The 26,095-nt window shown below is 37.0% G+C and overlaps 1 protein-coding gene across 2 annotated transcripts in view; it reads left to right on the forward strand.

The window, feature by feature from the left end:
- gcgra (glucagon receptor a) overlaps nucleotides 1-26,095 on the forward strand; it is a 115,382-nt gene that overhangs the window by 37,726 nt on the left and 51,561 nt on the right. The gene's annotated exons all lie outside the window — the stretch shown is intronic.

The following is a 26,095-nucleotide window of genomic DNA, read 5'->3' on the forward strand; positions in this document are numbered from 1 at the left end:
TTTCTTTGCATTATTTGAGGTCTGAAAGCTCTGCATCTTTTTTTTATTTCACCCATTTCTAATTTTCTGCAAATAAATGCTCTAAATGACAGTATTTTTATTTGGAATTTGGGAGAAATGTTGTCTGTAGTTTCTAGAATAAAACAGCTATGTTCATTTTACTAAAACATAAGCCTATAAATAGCAAAATCAGAGAAACTGATTCAGAAACTGAAGTGGTCTCTTAATTTTTTTCCAGGGCTGTATATGTTCTCTACGTGAGCAGATCTGGCTTATAACAAAATAGAAGATCATTTGTCCTATTCATAGATCTGATAAGCTGCAAGGCCAATTGTGCTTTCTCAGGGCTTTGGCAGCTGATGGCAAGCTGCATGCCTGGGATTCGAACCAGAGATCCACCTGTCTCTTAAAGGAAATAGCAAGCGACACACTCATTGTTTTATTTCGAGCTGCACAAGGCATACTTTTACCATTGTTATGATAGCAAAAACACTGACATGCTCAAAGCCAAGCTGCGTGGAGTATGGTTGATGGCTGGAAAATACAGGGGTTGGACAATGAAACTGAAACACCTGGTTTTAGAGCACAATAATTTATTGTGGTGACGGACAGTTCTGGTGGAAACAGGAGAGTTGAGGTGCACATTTAATTCTGCCGTGATTTGATCAGCCGGAGTTTTAAGTTTTTTGGATACAATCCGGGTTAGCACCCGAACATCCCTTTCAGACAGCTTCCTCTTACAGCGTCCACAGTTAATCCTGTTGGATGTGGTTGGTCCTTCTTGGTGGTATGCTGACATTACCCTGGATACCGTGGCGCTTGATGCATCACAAAGACTTGATGTCTTGGTCACAGATGCTCCAGCAAGACTATGTGTCCTCTTTTGAACTCTGGCGTGTCACCCAAAATGTTGTGTGCATTACAATATTTTGAGCAAAACTGTGCTCTTACCCTGCTAATTGAACCTTCACACTCTCTCATGCTCTTACTGGTGCAATAATGTGCAATTAAGGAATATTGGCCAACAGGCTGCTCCAATTTAGCCATGATGAAACCTCCCACACTAAAATGAGACAGGTGTTTCAGTTTCATTGTCCAAACCATGTAGATCACTCAAAAATGTCCCCAAATCTCTCTCTATTTGCCCAATAATATAAAAAAATAATTTAAATCGTACACAACTTTGTGCTTTTTGGAGATCTTCCAAGCTGAAGTTCTTCTTTTTCTCCAAAGTCTCTAAAGTTGGAGGGCTGCTTAAACTTTCATAAACTTTTTCTTTTCCATTTTATACATCTGGCTGCAGAAAACAGATACAGAACTTAAAAATGCGAGAACTAAACTGCCGTGATTTGGGCAGCCGTGATTTGGTTTTATGTTTTTTGGATACAATCCGGATTAGCACCCGAACATCCCTTTCAGACAGCTTCCTCTTACAGCGTCCACAGTTAATCCTGTTGGATGTGGTTGGTCCTTCTTGGTGGTATGCTGACATTACCCTGGATACCGTGGCGCTTGATGCATCACAAAGACTTGATGTCTTGGTCACAGATGCGGCAGCAAGACGTGCACCAACAATTTGTCCTCTTTTGAACTCTGGTATGTCACCCATAATGTTGTGTGCATTGCAATATTAACTTTATTAGTATAATAACTTTGTGCTTTTTGGAGATCTTCCAAGCTGAAGTTTTTCTTTTTCTCCAAAGTCTCTAAAGTTGGAGGGCTGCTTAAACTTTTATAAACTTTTTCTTTTTCCATTTTATACACCTGGCTGCAGAAAACAGATCCAGAACTTAAAAAGGCGAAAACTAAACTGGAGGGTTTATGTGAACATCAGTGACCTTCCGTAGAAACTTTTTACACTTCTCAGAAGGCTCCGCACCTTCCAGCTGCTTCACCTCACCGTGCTGAATCATAATTTATAGAGCCGTGTGATTGTAACAGTGGATGCAGTCACCTCCTGCCATCGGTTTGAAGACTTTGGGCTTCCTCTCTGTAGGAGAAGCTCATTTTTTCTCCTCTTCAGTATGAGCTCCGCTCCAACAGAGTGTGATGGACAACATCTGAAAGTACACAAGTGCCCGAAGGTCAGAAGCAGTGAAATAGAAATAGATTAGTTTGGGACGAATGATTGCTCATGCAGCTTGGCGCAGTGTCCACTCAAGCTCAATTTCAGACTTCTGTTTGGAGAAATATGGGCTGTGTGTCGAGAGCTCTCATCCCTCTCGGCCCTGCCCTGACTTAAAGGCGTAACCTGTTCCGTTCACTATTGTTTCAAACCATTTGTACAGTGTGATTAATCTCAGGGCGACAGCTGAGTCACGTTGATAAAGGTGTTGTGATTGGTAGGCACATCTCTGCTGCTACTTTCATTCACTTTTAATCATTTCGATTGACTCTGATTGGGTTACTATTGTGAGTTATTACATTTGTTACTATATAGATATAGATAACAATAATAATTTATGCTGACCTCAATGTTACCCATTGTGTTTTTATGTTGCGTGTTTGATTACATAAAAATGGACGTCACCAATACTTACAATAGCCAGTTGTGCAAACACCACAACATTAGTTACAGCATCAAGAGTGGACTGCGATACGTAAAGCGTTTGTTCCTCAAGGTTAATAGTTAATATTTTTTCTTTTTTTTAAAGCGGCAGTCCATATTATTTTGGTTCTAACCTGAAAGCAGAAGCATTTCTGAGTGGAGAAGAATATGGATAAAATATTGTGTTTAATGGCACTAGTGATCTGGAACGCCTATCCCTGCTAAGACTAATGTATATTAATTCTAAAAACTGTGTCTTTACGTACTTACATCACATGCACAGCCTCTAAAAGAGGATCCGGCTCTTTTATTCACGTTTTATCAACTCTTTGGCTTGTTTTCTGCACGTTTCTACAAGTGCACAGAGGCTGGTGGACCAATGGAGACTTCAGAAGGGCTCATTCACTCATAGTAAAAAAAAACAAGTGTGTAGTTGTAATCAAGTTTCTGACTGAACTCTCTCTCTCTCTCTGACTAAACATAACCTGGAATCGGATTCATCCGCTCTGAAAGGAGACCGCATCACACCCTCCCAGTTTAAAATGATTCTTCCGCATGCTCAGTGCCATTACCCATTCTCACCAGAGAGGGCCCTAAATCCTCCTCCAAATCCCCAAACTTACAGACATCAGCTTTAATATACAGTATTTAAAGAAAATTTGCATGTAGTATAAATTGGCAAACAATGTTCATTGATTTTTAAGTGCAAAAATTCAAGCAGTTCAGCTTGGTTTGATGGCTTGTGATCATCCATCTTCCTTTTGATTATATTCCAGAGGTTTTTAATTGAGTAAAATCAAGGAATGACATCTTCATTTAGTGGTCTCTTATTTTTTTTCCAGAGCTTTTTTTTTTTTACAAATAGGCATATACTATTTATCAGAATCATTTTTGGGGCAGTGTATCATCCAAAATATCTTCTTAAGAGTGCTGTTCAAATGGTAAGATGTGTAAGATCAGACTGTGAGGCATTGAAGAAAGTAATTAGAGTACATATCGCCATAAGCATTGTACTGAGAGAGAGAGAGAGAGAGAGAGAGAGACAGAGAGAGAGAAGTAAAGAAAGAGGAAGAAAGAGAGCGACAACAGAAAGTTGGGTGGTGGGGGGTAAAATGAAAAGGACCACTACGATGCCAGAGTTAAGGTCAGATCAGCTAAATGGAAATGGGCATTAGGGAGGTGTAATAGAGATAAATAGCTCATGATCATTTTGTGGCTGTCACAACTTGATTAAAAAAAAATTATTGATTAAAACTGTCCTTCTCTGTGAATTGACACTGTTTGTGGCCATTTGAATGATGATAAAGCTTATTTTTTTTATTTTATCTTAAAGTCAGTATCAACCTGATAAACTAAACTGAGGCTTTTTGATGCAATCAATCGATAAATTAGGTTAATTCAAATTACAGTTTTAATGCTATTTTGACAATGGAGTTATCACGATTTTACATCCTTACATACAGGCATTTTATCTTTTTAATCTAAAATATCTGAAAACACTCCTCATTTCTGAAGTGTTTATCCGTCTTACCTTAGTTACCGCCGCCTTCAACAGACTTTTTTTTGTATCAGAAAAGTTCCATCACTTGTCTCGACACAAACACCATGTGGGATAAAGCATATATTTAATAAGAAATAAATCCTACAGTTTCTAAAAAAAAAAAATTTATAAAGGTAAACCTAGTTTTGAATTGCTTTTATTTTCATCTGTAGTTTGATTTTTAGTAGGGGGAAAAATTATTTCGATTATAATCAAAAATCAGATTTTTTGGAAAAAAGTCGAAGATTATTTCTTTAGGCCATAATTGCCCAGCACTACCATCAATGATATGTTTGTTTTCACTCTGTTTTCATAATCAGATACCCAGAAAAGATACTTAGTCAGCTTTATACAAAGTTCCCACCTTGTTTGGTCCACACCAAAATACTGTAGCAGGTTTAAAATGTTCCGTAGACCACAGTCCAAACCAAAGGACCAAAATTTGTACGACCAAAAGAAGATGTTTTGGGCCAGATCATCTGAACAATAGTCCAATACAATTGTTCGTTTGTAGTGTGAAAACACTTATTTTGATTTGTTTTGGACTTTTGGACCAATTACAGGACGTTGAGGCAGGCTCTTTTGGCCCAAACTGCCAAAGAATGAGTTAAAGTTGTTGAGTCTTTTAGGTTTTTCTTTTATGTTGTATTTATTCAACACTGTCTGGACAAAAAATAAATAAATAAATAAATAAAAAGTCTTCACCTTTTATTATTTAAGTAATTGAGTAAATGATGTGGGGTTGGTTGATGCTGCAGTTGGTCTGCAGGTTTAGGTTCAGCAACAGTATGTGCTGAAAGAATGAGGTCAGCTGACTACCTGAATATACTGAATATAGACCAGGTTATTCCATCAATGGATTTATTTATTCTTCCCTGATGATCACGGCCATATTCCAAGATGACAATGGCAGGATTCATGGTGCTGGAATTGTGAAAGAGTTCAGGGTTCAGGAAGCATGAGATCATCATTTATCATTTTCACACATGGATTGAGAGAGAGTCCAGATCTTAACCTCATTGAGAATCTTTGGGATGTGCTGGATGGGAAAGAGAGGCTTTGTGCAGTGGTCAGACTCTACCATCATCAATGCTGCTGCAAGATCTTGGTGAAAAATTAATCCAGCAACACTGGATTAAAATAAATCTTGTGACATTGCAGAAGCTTTTTAAAACAAGGCGGTCCAATGAAATATTAGAGTTTATTTTCTTTTGGGCAGGCAGTGTAGTAAGTTTGCTCAGATGCAGTATTACTGTTCTGTTTACCACACTGTTTCTTTTTGTAAACGTAGCAGTGACGTAGTTCATCCAGAAATAGCCTAAAGTTGATGGAAAGACATGGAAGAAAAATAAAACAGCCTCTTCATATCTGTTATGTATCTAATTCACGACTCACAAAATGTTTTCGATCTCCTTCCTTATTTTGGCTTCTCTTTCAATTTCCATTCGTTTTCTGGTTTCTTTCTCCTGACGCTCCGCTCCCGCTGAGGGCTGGTATGTGGTGCACTGCTGAGGAGATGAGTGCTTGGACCCCTGTCCTCAGCCATACTTCAGCCGAGTCACGAATGAGCGCTCCCAGCAGCAGAGCCGGGGTTTGATTAACACCAGTCTTATCATGCTGTGCAACAGGGGATTACTGTGGCATTCACTTTAAAACAAACACTCAGGAGCAGTGTAATGTCTTTCTGACACCAACCCAGACCAAGCAATGCAGCAGCAGCAGCACTGCTATAGCAGCCCTATAGAGAAACTTCACTACAGACAGCTTTAGAAATAGAAATGACTCCTTTAATACACTGTTACAGTTATATGGAAGCCCATTCCTGCACCTAAAATAAAATAAACAAAATTAAGTAAACTACTATTTCATTATTTTGGGAGAAAAAGTCATTATTTTGAGCTAGTAAGTTGTAAATGTAAAATAGTAAGGGGTCATTTTGAGACACTCTCTCAGTATTTTCACATAGTAGGTCATCATTGTAAGATAGTAAGTCATGTTTTTGATACTATGCCATTATTTTGAGATAGTAGGTCTTATATATTATTTTGAGCTTGTACGTCTTAATTTGAGACACTGTCTCATTATTTTGACAAAGTAAGTCATTCTTGTAATACTAAGTCATTATTTTGAGAGAGTAAGTCATGATTTTAAGAAAGTAAGTTGTTATTTTGCGAGAGTAAGTCCTTATTTTAAGATAGTAAGTCGTTATTTTGAGAGAGTAAGTTGTTGTTTTGAGATACTATCTCAGTATTTTGACATAGTAAGCCATCATTTTATGATAGTAAGTATTTTTTGTGATACTATGCCATTATTTTGAGATAGTAAGTCATTATTTTGAGATAGTGAGTCATTATTTTGAGATAGTGAGTCTTATATATTATTTTGAGATTGTAAATCATTATTTTGAGCTAGTAAGTTGTTATTTTGAGAGAATATATCATGATTTTGAGCTATTAAGTCATAATTTTGAGATATTATCTCATTATTTTAAAATAGTAAGTCATTATTTTGAGATAGAAAGTTATTTTGAGATAGTAAGTTGTTGTTTTGAGATACTATCTCAGTATTTTGACATAGTAAGTAATTTTCTGATACTAAGTCATTATTTTGAGATACTATCTCATTAGTTTGAGATACTATCTAATTATTCTAAGATAGTAAGTCATTATTTTGATATAATAAGTTATTATTTTGATATAGTAAGTTGTTATTTTGAGATAGTAAGTCATTATTTTAAGATATTAAGTTGTTATTTTAAGACACTCTCTCAGTATTTTGATACAATCTAATTATTATGAGAGAGTAAGTCATTATTTTGAGATACTATCTCAGTATTTTGACATAGTAATCATTATTTTAAGATAGTAAGTTGTTTGTTTGAGATAGTAAGTCATTATTTTAAGATATTAAGTTGTTATTTTAAGACACTATCTCAGTATTTTGATGTAATCTAATTATTATGAGAAAGAGTAAGTCATTATTTTGAGATACTGTCTCAGTATTTTCACATAGTAAGTCATCATTTTAAGATAGTAAGTGATGTTTGTGATACTAAGTCATTATTTTGAGATAGTAAGTCATTAAATTGAGATAATAAGTCATTAAATTGAGATAGTAAGTCATTATGAGATAGTAAGCTGTTATTTTGAGATAGTAAGTCATTATTTTGAGAGAGAAAGTTGTTATTTTGAAATACTATCTAATTATTTTGAGATAGAAAGTCATCTTTTAGTTTGCTTTGTAAATGTTGTTGTGATGTGCCTTTCTGGGCCACCGTACTTAAGTGCTAGTGGGTTTCATACCATTCCATGACATTGCATTTCCTGTAATGTGAATACTGCACATGCCCAGATTGCGATGCTAATGCTAAAACTGTATATTGTGCAGCGCTACTTTCTAACACTTTTGCATCTGATTCAACTCAAGAACCAATGATCAAGCTTATTAAGAGCTGTAACAGCTGTATGACAGCTCATGAAGCATGAGATCAGACACTCTTAAAGGGACTTGAGATCTTTGGGGGAAATCAGTGACCTTTTTCTTCAAAAGGCCAAGCCGAGCATCTCCGGGATTAATTGGAGTTTTTTGGAGATTCTTGGTTCTGGACAATAGTGAGGTGAGTCATCAGGTTGGAGGGGGTCTGAGTTTTTTGTCATCACTGACTCTCAGCTTCAGCGGCTGTGAGTGCGGAGACGTGACAGGTGGTGACGTAACGGACAGCGCTCGCAGGTGAACAGCTGTCCTCTGGTGCTGAGGGTACAGGCAGGTGTAGGCTAGCTGCACTGTAGAGAGATCAGCCTGTGCTTATTCAACTGTGTGTTACTCTAGAAGCTTTATGCACAGCTGCCCTCAGGTTAAAATAGCTTTCACCGATTAGGAAAGAGGAGGAAAAAGACAAAGGAAAGGCAGTTGAGGGTTTATGACGGATGGACAGGTGTCTTAAGGATTTTACACCAGGTTTAGTCTGTAATTTTGCTATATTCATCTGTATTTCTACTAATCTTTTCATTTAAATTGGTCAAAAAAAAAATATATATATATATATATATATTGTGTTAAAGGTCTCATTACGTCATACATTACATTTTTCATTCATTTTAAACATTTTAGTTGTGGTCTCTAGTATAAATGAATGCCTGTGAGCCTTTTCTGTGGATAAAAAAAAGCTTGCTCTGGTGTTTCTGTATAAGCCTGCTTTAGTTAACTGAATTACTGGGCTCTGAAGAAAGATAGGATTCCAGCTCTTGCTCATGAATATTCATACATGCAAACGTATTGCCTCTGATTGGCTAACAGCACTGCAGCAGGCATTGATAACATTTCTTTCAGCTAAACTTAACGCTACTTAACTCTTACCTCAGACTGGGTGATTCAGTGCTTGGGCTGTTTTACCACGTTGAAGACCAGAGTCCACTTTATATCATAAAATCCAACACAAACAAAGCCTGCTCTGATTGGTGTTCTGTGGAGTTGAGTTACCTTGTCAAACCCTGCTTCTAAAGTCTATATTTCATGTCTCGGTAAAACGCAGAATCAACCGGAGATCCGATTTAAATCTGCAGTTACTTACACAAGATAGCTAACGCTAACTGTAAGCTCTTTAGCTTGTCTGTGTCAGCTCTGCTGCTGCTCGGGTTCAGCTTTGTCTGTGGGGGATCCCGAACCAAGGTGGGCGAGGCCATGAATTCATGAGTTGACATCGAAACAGTGCTTTTTCCTGATCGACTCATTTTTCTAAATATTTTCTTTTACTAGCTAATGCAGACAATGAAGGCTAAGGAGAGACCTATAGAATTTCACAAAGAACAAGAAAAAGTGGATTTCAGCAGAACAAGACATTTAAAAACTTGGATTTTGATCATTAATACAATACTGCAAAATAAAAGCTTGCATTAATTTGATATATGGATATTGTATACCTCTATTTTAACCATATGCCCCACAGGTACAGTGCAGTCAGCAGGTTGGCAGTTGTGCTCCAGTTGTGCAGTCTGTGAGTGCACATTAAGGCTGCACAAAAGGCGAATTACACTGAATACTTCTGCCTAATTCAGCGGTCGGTATGTAAACAGAGTCATTCAGAGTGGTGTAACGTAAAACACACACTGTTCCTCAGGAGCACGCAGAGTCAGAATTGTTCAGTGTTGCTGAGAGGATCCAGACACCTGCGGTGTTTATTAGCTCTTAAACACTACCTCACAGAACGTTCTAACACAAAATCACTCAAACCATATTTAATTATTGAGTAAGTGGGGAGTGACCCTCATTTACAGTGTAGTCAAGCTTTCGGAAATAATGACTAAAAAAATAAAAAATAAATACATCTATAAAGGTGACAGTAAGAAAGACAACAAAAATCAAATTAAAATTAAATCAAAGTAGGATCATTAAAATTAAATGAACATGAAAGAAAGAATCAAGAATAAAATGACATTGCTGTTCCTTATAAAGTGGCCGTCCATATTATTTTGTTTCTAAACTAAAAGCAGAAGTAGTGCTGGGCGATATGGGAAAAATCATATAAGCATGATATGGAATTTTTTATATCACGATAATGATATATATCGTGATATACCACATTTGAGTATGTTTCAGCACACATGCAGTTTTAAAGCTAACTGTTTGTTGGATGTTATTGCTTTCTACACTCTAACTGTAGTTCATCTAAATGTACAAAATATGCTTCACAACAGAATACTATTTCACATTGCAATTTTTTTTATTTACCTTAACCAGCATTTTAACATTAACATTTTTACCCTAAACTAAAAATTACAATATGTATCTAAAGTAAACATTTTTTTTAAAATAAGAGACATTTTCACAGTATTTTTACTGACAAAACTGACAACCATATATAATAACTCTCTCTCTCTCTCTCTCTCTCTCTCTCTCACTCTGACTGAACATAACCTGGAATCGGATCGCATCATGCTCGATGCAATTACCCATTCTCACCAGAGAGGGCCCTCAAATCCCAAAAACTTACGGACATCAGCTTTAAATTAGCTGCTGGTGTACCTTCAGAGCATGAACGCACAGATCAGGATCCTCTGCTGAGACGCACAAAAGCACCGTGCTGTTAAGATACCAACGTGCCAAAGTCAGAGCTCACCTGGCTTTTAAAGGGAATGTGAGGCAAGTGACACACTGATTGATTCATTTCACGTTACACATCTAAAACACACCAATGATTAATTAAGAGAATTAGTACATGCTTTTTGTGCATTTCTTCACAAAACCAAAGACACACCGACACGCCCCAAATCCAGCTTGCTTTCCAAAATCTCCTAGGAATTTAATACCCAGAGCTGGGAAGTAACTAATTACATTTACTCACGTTACTGTAATTGAGTAGATTTTATAAGTAATTTGTCATTTTTGAAGTAGTTTTTAAAATAGGTCATTTTACTTTTACTCAAGTTCATTTTGACACAAGTAATTTGCTTTGCTACATTGGAAAACTTCATGTTACTGAGTAAAAAATAAATTGCTGGGGGAAAAAAAAACAAATAGTCTAAATAAAAATAAAATTTGAATTTTGTTCTCCATGGCAGCGCAGCTGAACTTCTCCATGCAGTGTTTATTATTACGGTTAGCAGGAGCGATGCTGTGTGAATCAGCTGTGTAGCCTGGGGTCTGTGTGTGGCTCAGGGGAACCAGTGTTTTGTCGAGTTCTGCTACCCATCGATATGTGCTTCTTTACGGCACTGCGCATGCGCCGACCATGCACATTTTTTTGGCATGTGTTCATGTTTATTAATGAACTGTAAATCTATAAAAATACAGTTTATAGTCACCTATATAACCATAACCTTTTAACAGTAAAGAAAAAAATGGATTCTAGAAACCTATACCACTTCTTAAAATGTTTTATGGGGCGGTCTGATTTTTTATGATTTGTACTTTTTACATCAAATAAATAAAAGTAACTATGTAACTTTTACTATAAGTACATTTTAAATCGAGTAGATTTTTACTCGAGTAGATTTTTAGATGGGTACTTTTACTTTTACTCGAGTAGATTTTTAGATGGGTACTTTTACTTTTACTCGAGTAGATTTTTGGATGGGTACTTTTACTTTTACTCGAGTAGATTTTTAGATGGGTACTTTTACTTTTTACTCGAGTAGATTTTTAGATGGGTACTTTTACTTTTACTCGAGTAGATTTTTAGATGGGTACTTTTACTTTTACTCGAGTAGATTTTTAGATGGGTACTTTTACTTTTTACTCGAGTAAATTTTTAGATGGGTACTTTTACTTTTACTCGAGTAGATTTTTAGATGGGTACTTTTACTTTTACTCGAGTAGATTTTTAGATGGGTACTTTTACTTTTTACTCGAGTAGATTTTTAGATGGGTACTTTTACTTTTTACTCGAGTAAATTTTTAGATGGGTACTTTTACTTTTACTCGAGTAGATTTTTGGATGGGTACTTTTACTTTTACTCGAGTAGATTTTTAGATGGGTACTTTTACTTTTTACTCGAGTAGATTTTTAGATGGGTACTTTTACTTTTACTCGAGTAGATTTTTAGATGGGTACTTTTACTTTTACTCGAGTAGATTTTTAGATGGGTACTTTTACTTTTACTCGAGTAGATTTTTACATGGGTACTTTTACTTTTACTCGAGTAGATTTTTACATGGGTACTTTTACTTGAGTTGAATTGAATTTTAGCAAAGTAAAGGTACTTTTACTTAATTACAATTTTTCAGTACTTTTTCCACCTCTGTTAATACCTTTGATATCAGTAGAAATATTGTATGGGTAGATGTCTGTGGACAGTGGATACTTGTGTATATCTGGCTCTGAGAGCGTGAGTCAGGGTGTTGAGTGGACGAGAGTGTTCAGCACGTGGAGCTTTAGCATTTCATTAACAGACTCTGTTGTTTGCAATGAATAACCAACAGCGCCACTGTCCATGACGATAACGTGGCCCCTGGCATGGATGTGGCTGGAGTTAACTAGATCAGCTGGATCCAAGGCAACAGGAGGAAGAATTCATGGGGTTGACACTCCATGTTTGATTTAATAGAGGCACAGTGTGCTGGATGAGTAAATCAGAACATTGGTGCAGTTAGAGAAGAAGATAAACTGCCTGGATTCACAATGGAATCTGAATGGCAGAACACAGGCCTCTTCAAAAACTGAACAGATTGTTTTTTTGAAGTAGCAACATCAGGATCAGGACTGCTAATGTTGTTTTATACACAGTTTTAGGACCCTAATTTAGCAATCTATAGGTAAGACTGGATTTAGGGTATGTCGGTGTACCTTTGGTCTCTTGAGGACGCAAAAAGTATGTCTTCCTCGGCTTAAAAAACACGCAAAACCATGTACAAATTCTCTTAATTAATCAGGTGATTAAAGGGAACAGCAATGTTAGTTAGTTGGGTATTTTGTTTATTGTTGATGTAAAATCTGGATTTGTGTTCTGCATGTTATAGGTAGGTGACAGTTGACTGTTGTCAGGGTTTTAATCGGTCAGTGGCGCAGTGAGCTTTTCGCTGCCAAAATAGAAACACATCAGAAATCAACCTAAACACACGTCATATCCATACCACCATGCCCAGCGGGGTAGATATATTCCTAAACTCTGATGCTATTTTTATAGTGTGGGGTGCAAAGCGTGAAAATAGACTTTTGTGGAAAGTAGAATATGTGAAAGGTGCCACAAACCCCAGTTTGAACAAAACATGTGGTCTCTGAACAGTAATTTGGTTTGTTTGCAGTGTGAAAGTACTTTTCTTGATGGTAGAGACTTTTTTCGACTGATTAATGATCACCTATTAATCACCTATTAATAAATTAAGGATTGCCCTCATTAATACTTCTGCATTTATGCTTCCACATCTTTGCGTCACTCAGCAGTTTAAACCCCGAAGGCAGGAATGTGTGGCCGGCTCAGTGGACCAATCATAGTGACGTCTCTCTGCGTCACATGACGAGTATTTACATTTCTGTAAATAAGTAAAAGGAAAGAAATACAGAGAATACTCTAAGCTGCAACCATTACCATAGTCATAGTCATAAGATGACAACAGTTCATACTGTATAATATAGTCCTGTATATTATAGCATAGTATAGTACTGTTTAGTATATTATTGTGTAATATAGTATGGTAAAGTATAATATAGTATAATATAGTATAGTATATTATAGCATAGTATAGTACTGTGTAGTATATTGTAGTGTAATATAGTATGGTGTACTATAGTACTGTATAGAATAGTATAATATAATATAATATACAGTAGTACTAGTATAAGTATAGTATAGTACTGTGTAGTATATTATTGGGTAATGTAGTATGGTATAGTATAGTACTGCATAATATAATATAATACAGTACTGTATAGTACCGTATAGTATTGTATAGTAAAGTATAGTATAGTAATGTGTAGTACATTATAGTGTAATATAGTATAGTATAGTACTGTATAGAATAGCATAGTATAGTATGATAAAGTATGGTATAGTATGGTATGGTACAGTACTGTATATTATAATATAAAACAGTATAGTATAATATAATATACAGTAGTACTGTATAGTATAGTACCGTATAGAATAATATAGTACAATATAGTATTGTATAGTATAGTACTGTATATAATAGTATAGAATAGTATAGTCTAGTATAGTGTAGTATATTATAAGGTAATATAGTATGGTATTATATAATACTTTATAAAATAGTACTGTATAGTATAATATAATACAGTATAGTATAGTATAGTATAGTATAGTATAGTATAGTATAGTGTAATACTGTGTAGTATAGTATAGGATCAAGACAACACTTATATCAAGCTGAACAATGAAATTTGGAAAAGTCATACTTCTGTTTTGTCCTTTTTTATTCCAGTAAATGGAATATATATTTGTGTGATCTCATGGAGTTGAAATGAAATATTTAGAAGATCCAGACCACCTTTATCTAATCAAACAGAATTATCAGAGATAGAAGATCTGGTAAAAAGCAGAAGGATGCTTTTAGGCTGGAATTAAGGTCCTGTTCTGCCAAGACTAGTTTTACTGGGAGGTCCAGTAATGTAATAATTACCAGATCAGTTCTGTAATGATACTCCTGTGTGATAAAGCGAATTCCAAAGAATTTCAAGAAACACAGCAGCAAACATTACTCATATCCCTCATATCCCACCTCACCCAAACATGGTATGGTATTCCTGACTGTCCTGCCGGGTCAAAGGTCATGGGCTCGACTGATTCACCCTGTATTACAGTGGCTGAACTGCCTGCATTAGTGGGGCCTTACTTAGCCTCTCCATATTCAACAGATTGGTCCCAGAAGTAGACTTGTGTTAATGAATTAAATTATTTCAGAGGAGGTCAAAGAGCACAGCCAATGACGGCATTCAGGATGATGCTGAAAGACATCAGGGATGATGAGGCAGTTTCTTACTGGGGTTTCTCTTTCACAGCATGGTGTAGGTCACAGATTTGTAATTAAACCTCCTAATTACATTTCGCTCAGCCTTAAATGCTCAACCCTGCCTCCAACCAAATGGGTTTTGGAAATTTCAGCCACTGAAAACGTACCTGGCTTATGAATGTGATCATTTGGGGTCTTTGATTTAAATGTATTTGAGTGTGAGTTTGAGTGAAAAAGCAAAAGGAAAATGGAATTGTTATGCTCCCCAATATGAAATTTGAGAGGAATTTTATATTTTGTTAAATATATGCTGTATATGTTATACATATAGTTTAGTAAATAGTAAAGTACACCTGAAATATGTCCCATATTTAAAAATGGCTAATGAAAGTTGGCATATATGTATGTAAAAAAGATGGATGTGAAAGAAAATCCTTATATTGTATTATATTTCATTTAATTTAAATTTACACAGTCCAGTCACGCACAGTGTGTCAGACAGTATATTAGACACTCCTATTTGAGGAAACTGACATGTTTAAAAACTCCAGCAGCACTGCTGTGTCTGATCTGCTTGTGTGAATCAAACACACAGTACTAACACACTACTAACACACTAACCACCACTACAATGACACCAGTGTCACTGCAGTGCTGAGAACAACGACACACCTGCTTTACTCTGTATATATTGCCATATGTCATAGACTGTCTAGGTTGTGTAAGGAGTCAGGGTGGTCATGGAGAGCTGAGCTGAGCCGCTGTCACTCAGCAGCCCACAGTCACCCTTCTGAACTGTCTTCTTTCCACTGGTCAGACAGGCAGCAGGAGGGTGTGGGGGTGAGGGGTTACACTGACATAATGATGTGCTGTGGTGGAGGCTTCAGACTTGTTCCCTCAGCCACACATCGAAGAAAACACACACACACACACACACATGAAGCACAGCCAGAGAATACACACAGGCCTACAGTATACATGATGCTTACTGACCGTCACATACATCTTATATAAAGAAAGACCCGGGTGGTCATTCACTAGGACTGCAGACAAACAGAATACGAGCACTGTGATTGATGCCTGAAAATATATTATCATATTTTTCACACTATAAGGCAGACATCCCAAGTTGCAAAAGTTGATTTCAGGGAGGTTACCCCTGGCCAAAAAAAAACAGAACGAAAAAAAACTTTCACACACACCAAAGGATAACGAAACTTTACTTTTATTTTAATTAATTTTATATTTTTTTGGAAGGCCCTGCCTCTGCTTTCCCTGCCTGCGCCATGATCTGCTTTCTCTCACTCACTGAAAAATTCCTGTCCGGGAGGGGGGAAAAACACTGCCCGCTCACACTAAAAACTGATTGGCTGTCTCACAGACTCTTTGCAGAGAACAGGCCAATCAGAACCCTCTCTGTTTTCTCTCTCTCCTTCCCACACGCGATTAGAGAGAAAAAAGTCTGTCGCCTGTGTGCGCGTTTGGGGCACTCGTTCTGAATACCGGGAGATTATATGTGACTAGAGGGGATTAGGGAGCCACTACCGAAATGCGGGAGACTCCCGCAGCTTCAGGGAGACTTGATTTGTCTGATAAGGCACACTTAAAATCCTTTAAGTTTCCCAAAAATGAACAAAGTGCCAGTCAGGTATTAAAAAGCAGTAAAGCCACTTCGCTGAAGTACAGCATTATACAAGAATTTCAGTGAAGTTTCTATAGCAACCGAGGCTGGAGCAGTATTAGCATTAGCCGCTAACCACATTGTTAGCTCTTTGGGCATTAAGAGGTGAGTAAATTGGACTGTAGTCTGGGTGTTTACCTTGTTAAAACAAGCTACGTGGAACGAACCGCTAGCTGATAGCGCCCTGGCTTACCGGAACACTCAGGGTTCCTCTGTGTAGCGCTATTGGGCAGATTTTTTTAGCGCTACACATTGCTAACCATGGCTAATGCTGCTGCTAACCGGCACTAGCGCTGCTGTTAACTGCACTGTTGAAAATATTGAAAGTCTAAGCTGACTGTATCCTAGGTGGGTTGATATATCATAGAAGCTGCAACTAATGGTAATTCAACTATTATTTTGGTAGTTGACTAAATTTCGTATTATTTTATCCAGTTAGTCGGTCAGTCAATGATTATTTCTGCCATGCCATTCGTCTTTCTTTGGGTATGGCTCCTGTTTCTAGTGTTATCACTCAAAAATGATAGAAACAACGAAATTGTCAGAAACTGACAGAAATATGGACTTAAAATACCCTTTAAATGTCCAGAAGACATTTAAGTGTGGAATATGGTGATATCTAGTACTTTTGGTTACAAAGACCAAGTGTATTAGTGCTGGACGCTATGGCCAAAAATGCATATCACAGTATTTTTCAAGATTCTGACGGTTTTACAATATATTATGGTACTTTAATTGTTATTTCTTACTATTATTTTTTGCAGGACCGGGCTTTAATATAGGTTTGTGAGTTACTATACTGTTAGGAGTACATATAATATAAAACACTAAGGCTTTGAATTAAGGCTTTGATTAGTATAAGGTTTACTTTGTCCCACAAAATTAAACAATATATGAAAAAAAAACAGATTACATTAACAGAAAAACAGCTGAAGAACAGAAACAATAGAGCTTCAAAAAATACACCAACAACTTTAACACAACTTCCTTTACAAATTATTTAAAATATTAAAAAGAGTTCCATAAACACTAGAAATGGACATAAAATACCCAGTGTTTACATATTAAAAGATATATATTTTTTTATAGGCATTGCAGTATTTAAATCAGCTACAAATCCCTTTTTGAGAGAGAGAAAGAGAGAGAAAAAGACAGAGAATGAGAGAACAAGACAAAGAGAGAATAAGAGAACAAGACAGAGAGAATGAAAGAACTAGAGAGAGAGAGAGAGAACAAGCAAACAAGACAGAGAGAGGATGAGAGAACAATACAAAGAGAATGAGAGAGAGAGAGAGAGAGAGAGAGAGAACAAGAAAATAAGACAGAGAAAAAACAAGACAGAGAGGACGAGTGAACGAGACAGAGAGAACAAGGGAGAGAGAATGAGAGAACAAAAGAGAGAGAAAGAAAGAGAGAATTCGAGAAGAGAAAGAGAACATTAGAGAGAGTTGAAAAATGAGAGATAGGGAGAGAGAAAAGAAGACAGAGAGAACGAGAGAGAGAAGAAGAGAGAGAATGAGAGAAGACAGGGAGAGAGTAAAAGAGAGAGAGAGAGAAAGAGAGGAAAGAAGAGACTATAAGAGATAATGAGAGAAGAAGAGAGAGAGAACAAGACAGAGAAATAGAGAGAGTGAGAAAAGAAGAGAGAAAGAAAGAGGGAGAGAGATGGAGAAAGAGAGAGAGAGAGAGAGAGAGAGAGAGAGAGAGAGAGAGAGAAAAGAGAGAGGCAAATCAAACTGAAAGAAAAATAATGGTACATGTTCTGACATTTAAACTGTGCAGTTTGATTGGAAAACAATGCACAATGCTATTGTGAACCACTGTGATTACAGTCAACAAACAATCAACTACTGAGACCTGACAGTTACTTTAACATCCAGAAACTGAAAACCATTGTATCCAAAAATTGTTTGCAATCCCCAATGCAGTCGAGTTTTTATAGCACAATAAAACTCAGATTTTTAACTGCTTCTAACTGTTCAGCCTCGCCTAACTGGAATCATTGTGTACAATGCAGGAATTAGCAAATTTGGTGTGGAAGAACTTGATTGGCCTGCACAGAATCCGGACTTAACACAACGTTTCATTTGAATGAAGTCAGGACTTTGACTTGGCCCTGTTCCAAAACATTAACTTTTCTTGAACCATTCTTTGGTAAAACGACTTGTGTGCTTAGGGTCATTGTCCTGCTGCATGACCCACCTTCTCTTGAGATTTATGGATATATTTGTCACCATGTTTCACAGATGGGATAAGGTTTTTATGATGGACTGAAATGTTTTGTTTCTCCAAACATAACACTTTTAAAGCTTTTTCCACGTGATCTTTATGTTCTTTTTTGGATAGCAGTGGCCTTTTCCTTGCCTTCCTTTCCTTGTGTTTTTTCTGATGGTAAATTTATGAACAATAAACATTAGCCAATGTGAGAGAGAGGCCTTCAGTTGCTTAGAAGTTACCCTGAGGTCCTTTGTGACCTCGTTGACAATTATATGTCTTGCAGCATTCATGCAGAAATATAGAAAATTCTAAAGGGTTCACAAACTTTCAAGCATCACTGTATGTGCAACAAAGAGCTTGCTGTTCTCTGATTGTGAACATCTGATATGTTAGACTTTTCATTGGGATGTCCTGTGGTGTATATAATACTCATATTCAACAAAAAGTGTCAAATATAGGCTGAATCAGTGGACAGCATCAACATGCTTGGAGGAGAACACTAACTGCCAGTTGTACTATAGCAGTTTAGCACATTTATCTAAATATTTTGCTTGTGGTTCTCATTTTCCACATTCATGCTCGAATATAGCTATTAAATTATTGTGTTTTTTATTTAGTGTGTAACCAGAGATTATTGCTTTTGATATACGACAAATTTGAACTCTTTGAACCTATTACACACATGTGAGGTCAGTCAACATGGTGCAATCACATTTTTATTGTTTATCAAAGCTATGAATTTTATAACAATGTGAAATAAGTGCTCTCTCTTTCTGTCTCTCTTTCTTCCTCCCTCGTTTACTCACCGCCACACAAACACATTTACTCTTCGTAATACTTCACAAATCCACGCTAGACTCGCTGATGATAATTTACTCTTAGGAGGAGTGGGAATTTAATGAGGTTAATGGAAGGAGTAAGATAAATATTGATAGACTAACATGAACAGAACAAACCTCACAGTCTCGGAGAGCTGAGAGCGTGATGGCTTCTCTTGAACCCGAGAACACACGTGGAAACGGTGGATAAATAATCAAGCGCTTTTTAGTAGTAGATGCTGTTCCCTCAGGGCGTTAACAAACACGGAATTCTGGGAATACTGAAAGAGTGTCATGAGCAAATAGAGAGATTTCGTGGAAACAAAATTCAACGGACAATCAGCAGAGGTGGAATATGCTTGATTTTATGTACATGTATTTGTTTACTGTACTTTCCTTTTTTTTACCTTTACTTTAGTTATTACAGTTAGGTATAAATATATTAGAATTACTTAATAGTATTTAAGTATTATTAGTATAAAAAAAAAATTACATTTAGGGCATTTGCATTGACAGAGCTGAGCCAGTGTACTGTTAGGAGTCTTGCCCAAAGACTCTTATTGGTGTAGCACAGCTTTCAGTCACCCAGACTTGAACAGAACTGAACCCCACTCACCCACTGACATAGTAGTTTAAAAGCAGGCGGTGGTGTTATCCACTGTGCCACACCAACACAATATTACTAAAAGTACTCAAGCAATTTTTACTCAGTTACTTTACTTTTTACTACTTACAGTCAGTCATTAAGAGTTTCAGCGTTTAATCAATATTTTTTATTAAAACAATATTTTGTTTTAAAAGAAAAACAAAAATTCAAAGTGTAAATAATACATTCTCTACAGAGACACATGTCAACACAATAACTAGACAATTACATTTATGTTACATTTATCATGTATCATATATCATGGTGCACATTTTGGTGCGTTTAGGTTTTTATGCCTGTGTGAAACCAAACCAAACAGAGGTAGAAACGCTCCAAATAAACAAACGCATGAACTGATTCAGATCATAGAAACTACTACTAACTACAGGTGTGGAAACGCTCTTTTTATACTCAGCTAATTAAGTTTTAATTCAGAAATCCTTACAACCTTTATTTGGTTGGTTGTTGGTTTTATCTCCCCTCAAACATACAAGTATATACTAGAATTTAAATACTAATACTAACACCACTAATATAAATATAATTGCATTTCTCATTTCTTACATTAGTTCTTTTATTTACATTTAAATATCCACTATAAGAACTTCTTAAAAACGTCTTAAAAAGAACAAGTGCGATTGATTGCAGTTAAGCGACTGACACCACTAATTTATACTACTCATTTTTGCACCAGTCTTATAAACTGATAATTAACGATACAGTCGATACAGTATTGCTGGCAAAATATTGCGATACAATAAATAAAATAAATATTTTCTTGCATCCCTAAGTTAGATCCTGGTTCCCACCCTGGTTATTACCCATGTTTTTCTCTGTAACCAAGTGTTTTGCCATCCGACTGAGCGTCTGCTGGGCCGTGTGGCGTGTGGAGTTGGCTGGTTGGTGTTCAATGGAGCCTCGTTCCAGGAAGTTGAGATTCCAAATGCTTAGCAGGCGGCACAGTCATTCCTTAAACACACACACATGCGGAGAAAGAAAGTACAGTACAGTAAAAACAACAAGTCTCATAAGAAGAACTTGCGCTTTCATTTGGAGGAGTTATATAAGCTTTGCATTGTCTGCATTGTCTTTTATATTGCATTCTCCTCTCAGAGCTGCTTCTTTTTTTTAAAGAAAGGACTGCTTTAGAGTTTGCACTGTACTGATGATATCATCAATGCTGTCATTGCACCGTCGACGCTCGAAACTCATGACTCATGCAGCGCGTTCAACATTATCATCTCAGATGTCATCTTCCCTCCCCGTGTATGAGGTGGTGTTAGACAGTTTCTGCTGGAACCAATCGGTTGCCTCAGCCGTACTCGTCTCCGGTTATATTTATACCTTCATGCCTTCTCCTGAGATACTTCCCTCACACTTATTAATGAAGAGGAATCGTGAAAGTTCTGACACGCGAGTCAGAAGAGTGTCTCAGCGTCGGTTATTATGTTTTGGAGCAGACAGTTTCTAGTTTCTACTGTCTGGGTGGAGAATAATTAGCCAGGCATTGTGGGCTGCAGCATTATTATCCAATCAATCCCGCCGGTTCACTGATTCACCGTTTACCTTTCTTCTTCTTTTTTCTCTTCCTCCACGAGACTCGAGCAGCCACGTGAAAACTGAAAACGGGTGTTTATGAAGGAGTGAATTTAATGACCCGAGAAACCACCTTAGACATTTGGCTCACGTTGAAGAAACGACCAGAAAAGAAAAGGTCTGCCCTTCAACTTCACCATTCAAAGTCATCTCCGTCCTCTTGAGTGTGTGTCAGGAATTCAGCCTTTCATTCTGTTGACATGGAGCTTCGGGATTAATGGTCCGGCAGCCTTTCTAAAAGAAAATAAATAAAAAATAAATAAATAAATAAAAAATCTTCCCATATCCCATAGTCGCCGCCATGCCTGCAGCTCCCACTGGCATGATGGAGGTGTATGAGCATGCAGTAGTCCGAGATAAAGATGCAGCTTCCATGATGTCAAGCCAAATTGGCCACCAGCTATTATCGAGCTGTTTGCATAGATTGGTTCCATGGCAAAATGCCACCATTTAATAACGCTAATAGGGCCTCCCCAGACTGATTTATGTTGCATGCTCATGTAGCGCTCGCGATTATGCAACTCACCTTGACAGGGCAGTCGTTCTCTATTATGGTGATGATAAGCACGAGGCCTCGGAGGGAAGCTGACAGGACTGTAAAGCAGTCCTCACACTTCAGTCCCAAGTGTCACAACCGGGCAGGGAGAGATATCACCCCACACCACACACCCTTCACTTAATTCACATTACAGGGGCACGCTGCCAGCAGCTCGGCTGCGGCTGTTCTATATTGGGGGTTGATTTAAATAGCTTAATTTAAAGTAGCTTTCGAAATTATTCTTAAAAATTTACATTACAGGCCAAAAGTTTGGACACACCTTCTCTTTTCCAATGCGTTTTCTTTATTTTCATGACTATTTACAATGTAGATTCTCACTGAAGGCATCATCAAAACTATGAATGAACACATGTGGAGTTTTATGTACTTAACAAAAAAATGAGCTGAACCTCCACAGTCACCGGACCTGAACCCAATCCAGATTTGAGGTTTGGGGTGAGCTGGAGCTTCACAGAGTGAAGAAGGCAAAGGAGCAACAAGTGCTAATAAACACCTCTGGGAACTCCTTCTCTTTCCTTTAAGACTGTTGGAAAACCTTTCATTTCAGGTGACCACCTCTTAATGAAGCTCATTGAGAGAATGATGATGCCAAGAGTGTGCAAAGCCAAAGCAGTAATCAGAGCAAAGGGTGGCTATTTTGAAGAAACTAGAATATATATATATTTTTTTGTTATTTCATCTTTTTTTGTTAAGTATAAAACTCCACATGTGTTCATTCACAGTTTTGATGTTTCAGTGAGAATCTACAATGTTAATAGTCATGAAAATAAGGAAAACGCATTGAAAAAGAGAAGGTGTGTCCAAACTTTTGGCCTGTACTGTAGCTAGGCCAATATCTTCCATCGCTAGTGATGCCACAACACAAGAATAGGGTGAAGAATAGCACATGCCTCCTTCAACATATGTAAAGTCAGACTCCGCCTCTTAGCATCACAGCGCACTCGGAGGAAAGCGCAGCGACCTGGTTCCAATGCATCGATACATCAGCTCACAGACACCTTATGTTGATTGACATCACTATAGAAGTGATGAGGGGAAAGAGCACCATCTGCCCAATTTTGCTCTCTCAGGGCTCTGGCAGCTGATGGCAAGCTGCATGCCTAGGATTTGAACCAGACCACTCAGCACGCTATGTTTTTTTTTTTTATTATTATTATTTTAGTTTTAATATCAGATATTTCACCCTAAATGCCAACCTTATTAAAGAGAGTGGATCATCAGCAATCTGAAGCTGACATTTTAAGGTAAAAATGCTGCATAATGTGCTTATCTCCCCTCAGAGGCTCGTTTCTATTAAGGGATGCATTAGCGTTTTGGAAAGGTAGTACCTCTGATTTCTCATGAGCAACGTAGGTCCTGGAGAGCTGAGCTGAGACAGAGTCAGCAGCCGTGATTTAATATTTTTTTGGTCTGTGTGTGTGTGAGTGTGTGTGTGTGTGTGTGTAAGTTTGGCTGAAAGGGCAAAATCATTTATTTTCGTTTTGCTTATTCGTACAAAATTCATTTTATGACTTTGGGCACCCATGCTCTAAATGTATATTACTGTGAACATTTAAGTAAGTACAAAATGGCTCAATCTGCAAAAGGGATTAATTTAAAAATGGAAGATTCACATATAAATTTGTGTATAATCTGCATTTTATATTTGAGCAATTATCTTCTGGAAATTTTCGCACAGTCTTGTGTGGTGGTGCACTGTTCTACTGTGCAGAAACACCTACCCACCCAGAGAGAGCAAGGCCAATTGGGCTCTCTTTTGGGCTCCGGTAGCCGATGGCAAGCTACATGAACAGGATTCGAACCAGTGATCTCCTGATCATAGTGGCAGCGCCTAGCCCGCTGGACCACTCGAAGCCCCAGGGGTGGGGCAATTTGCCAGATAGATTGGGGAGAAAAATGGGAGAAAATTAAAAGATATATATTAGGGGTGTGACAAGACACTAATATCACGAGACAAGACGAGACACGATACTGGGTTCACGAGATGAGATTTAAAAATAAAATTTTAAAGAAAACGTCAAAAATAAAAAATGGCTTGAAAACTTGAGTTTTATTTGACAAAATCATCAAATAACGCAAACTTAACAGACTGGTTTCTCTCACACTTTGATTTTATAAGAAATAGAAATAAGAATAAAAAATAAAAATAAAACTTTTCTAGGTCTTATATAGTGCAAACAATAAGTGCAAATCACAACCAGTCATAACAAGACTATGGTTTGTGTTTTTTTCTCCTAAATCTCCTAAAATACCGTTTATTGTTTCCACTGCAAAGCCAAAATGCAGCCAAACATACAATTTAAAAAGGGGGTATGCAGTCTATGCGACGCATAGGGGCGCTGCACTAAAGGGGGCGCCAAATGAAAGCCCCAAATACATTTTCTCTCAGGAGAAACAGCCAATCAGCTTGCTGGTTTTGCGGAGCGCGCGGTGGGCTAGTAATGACAGAAAGTATATCCTCCACCCCCTCCCCCCCGGGGGCGCTGATTCTACGTTTGCGTACACCACAAACAGTATGTAGTTGCACTCCTGCTGTGTTGCCAGATCCTGATTAAAAAGTCCACACTAACCTATTTTTTTCCCGCAAGACAGCTTGACGAGAAATATCTCGCGAGATCTTGTGCCACGAGATCTCGTCACACCCCTAATTTACTTCACTATTAATCAGCAGCACATCTTATCTAAACTGTGTGGCTGCATTATTCATTCTAAACACAAAGATCAGATACTCAGCATTAAGAGACTCTGATTTTATCGAGGGCAAAATAATCTGATTGGAACATCGCTAATCTAAACAAAGATTAGGCATTTTGGAAACGAGTCCTGTGGACTGATGAAGTTACAATTTAAATTGTTTGGCTGCAGTTATAGACCACAAAGGAATGTTTGAAGAATAAAGAAATACTTTACTTCAGGCTCTTTTCCTTTTTTAACAGAATAATCAGTAATAAACAATAAAAGATGATTAAAGAAAGCAAACCTGGCAGACCTGGAGAAATGTTCCACCTGTAACTTTATGCTATTTGTAACTCAGGTGATCTTTTACCCACTTAGCTCCTCACAGCATGAGAAATTCTGACCAGGAGACGTTTGCATGCCCATATAGATGCATATGTACATACATATCTGTAGATTATGTGGGTATGTGTGTTGCACAAATAATGCACAGGTGGAGTCATGTACTGGATTGAGTCAAGGACATAAGCAGATACACGACTGTGTGAACAGCAAACAAATTACAACATACACTATATATCCTATATATGTCCAAATGTATGTGGACACTCCATATAATCAATGTATTCAGTATTCACATTCATTACTCTGTAGGTAGAAGTATAGATACTAGGGTTTAAAATACTTCAATACTTCTGTAGAAGTTTAAGAAGTATCAGCTCAAGCTTTTTTACTCTTTAATTAAATGTGTAAAAGTACTGGTTTTAAAATTACTTAAGTAAAAGTAATATAAGTAGAAAAAAAAAACCATTAAGGACAAAAGCTTAGACCACGCCCACTATAGTCCTATAGCGCACTACCATAACCCCCCCCAACACATTTTTCTAAAAGCTATAATGACTATAATGTTATATTAAAATGTTCTGCTGCATATATGCCCATTGAAAATGAATGTATTTTATATATATATATATATATAAATACATGTATGTGGACACTCACATTTATTACTCTGTAGGTAGAAGTATATATATTAGGGTTTAAAATACTTCTGTAGAAGTTTATGAAGTATCAACTCAAGCTTTTTACTCTTTAAGTAAAAGTATAAAAGTACTGGTTTCAAAAAAGTACTTAAAGTATAAAAGTAAAAGTAATGTAAGGGGAAAAAATAAAGCCATTAAGAACAAAAGCTTAGACCACGCCCACTATAGTCCTATAGCGCACTACCATAACCCCCCTTCCCCAAAACACATTTTTCTAAAAGCCATAATGGCTATAGTGTTATATTAAAATATTAATGTTGATCATTTTGGGATGCACCAGGCTTTTCCCAATTTCTGCTGCATATATGCCCATTGAAAATGAATGTATTTTATATATATATATATATATATATATATATATATATAT

Source organism: Astyanax mexicanus, chromosome 3, assembly GCF_023375975.1.
Source record: "Astyanax mexicanus isolate ESR-SI-001 chromosome 3, AstMex3_surface, whole genome shotgun sequence".
Lineage (NCBI taxonomy): Eukaryota > Metazoa > Chordata > Actinopteri > Characiformes > Acestrorhamphidae > Astyanax > Astyanax mexicanus.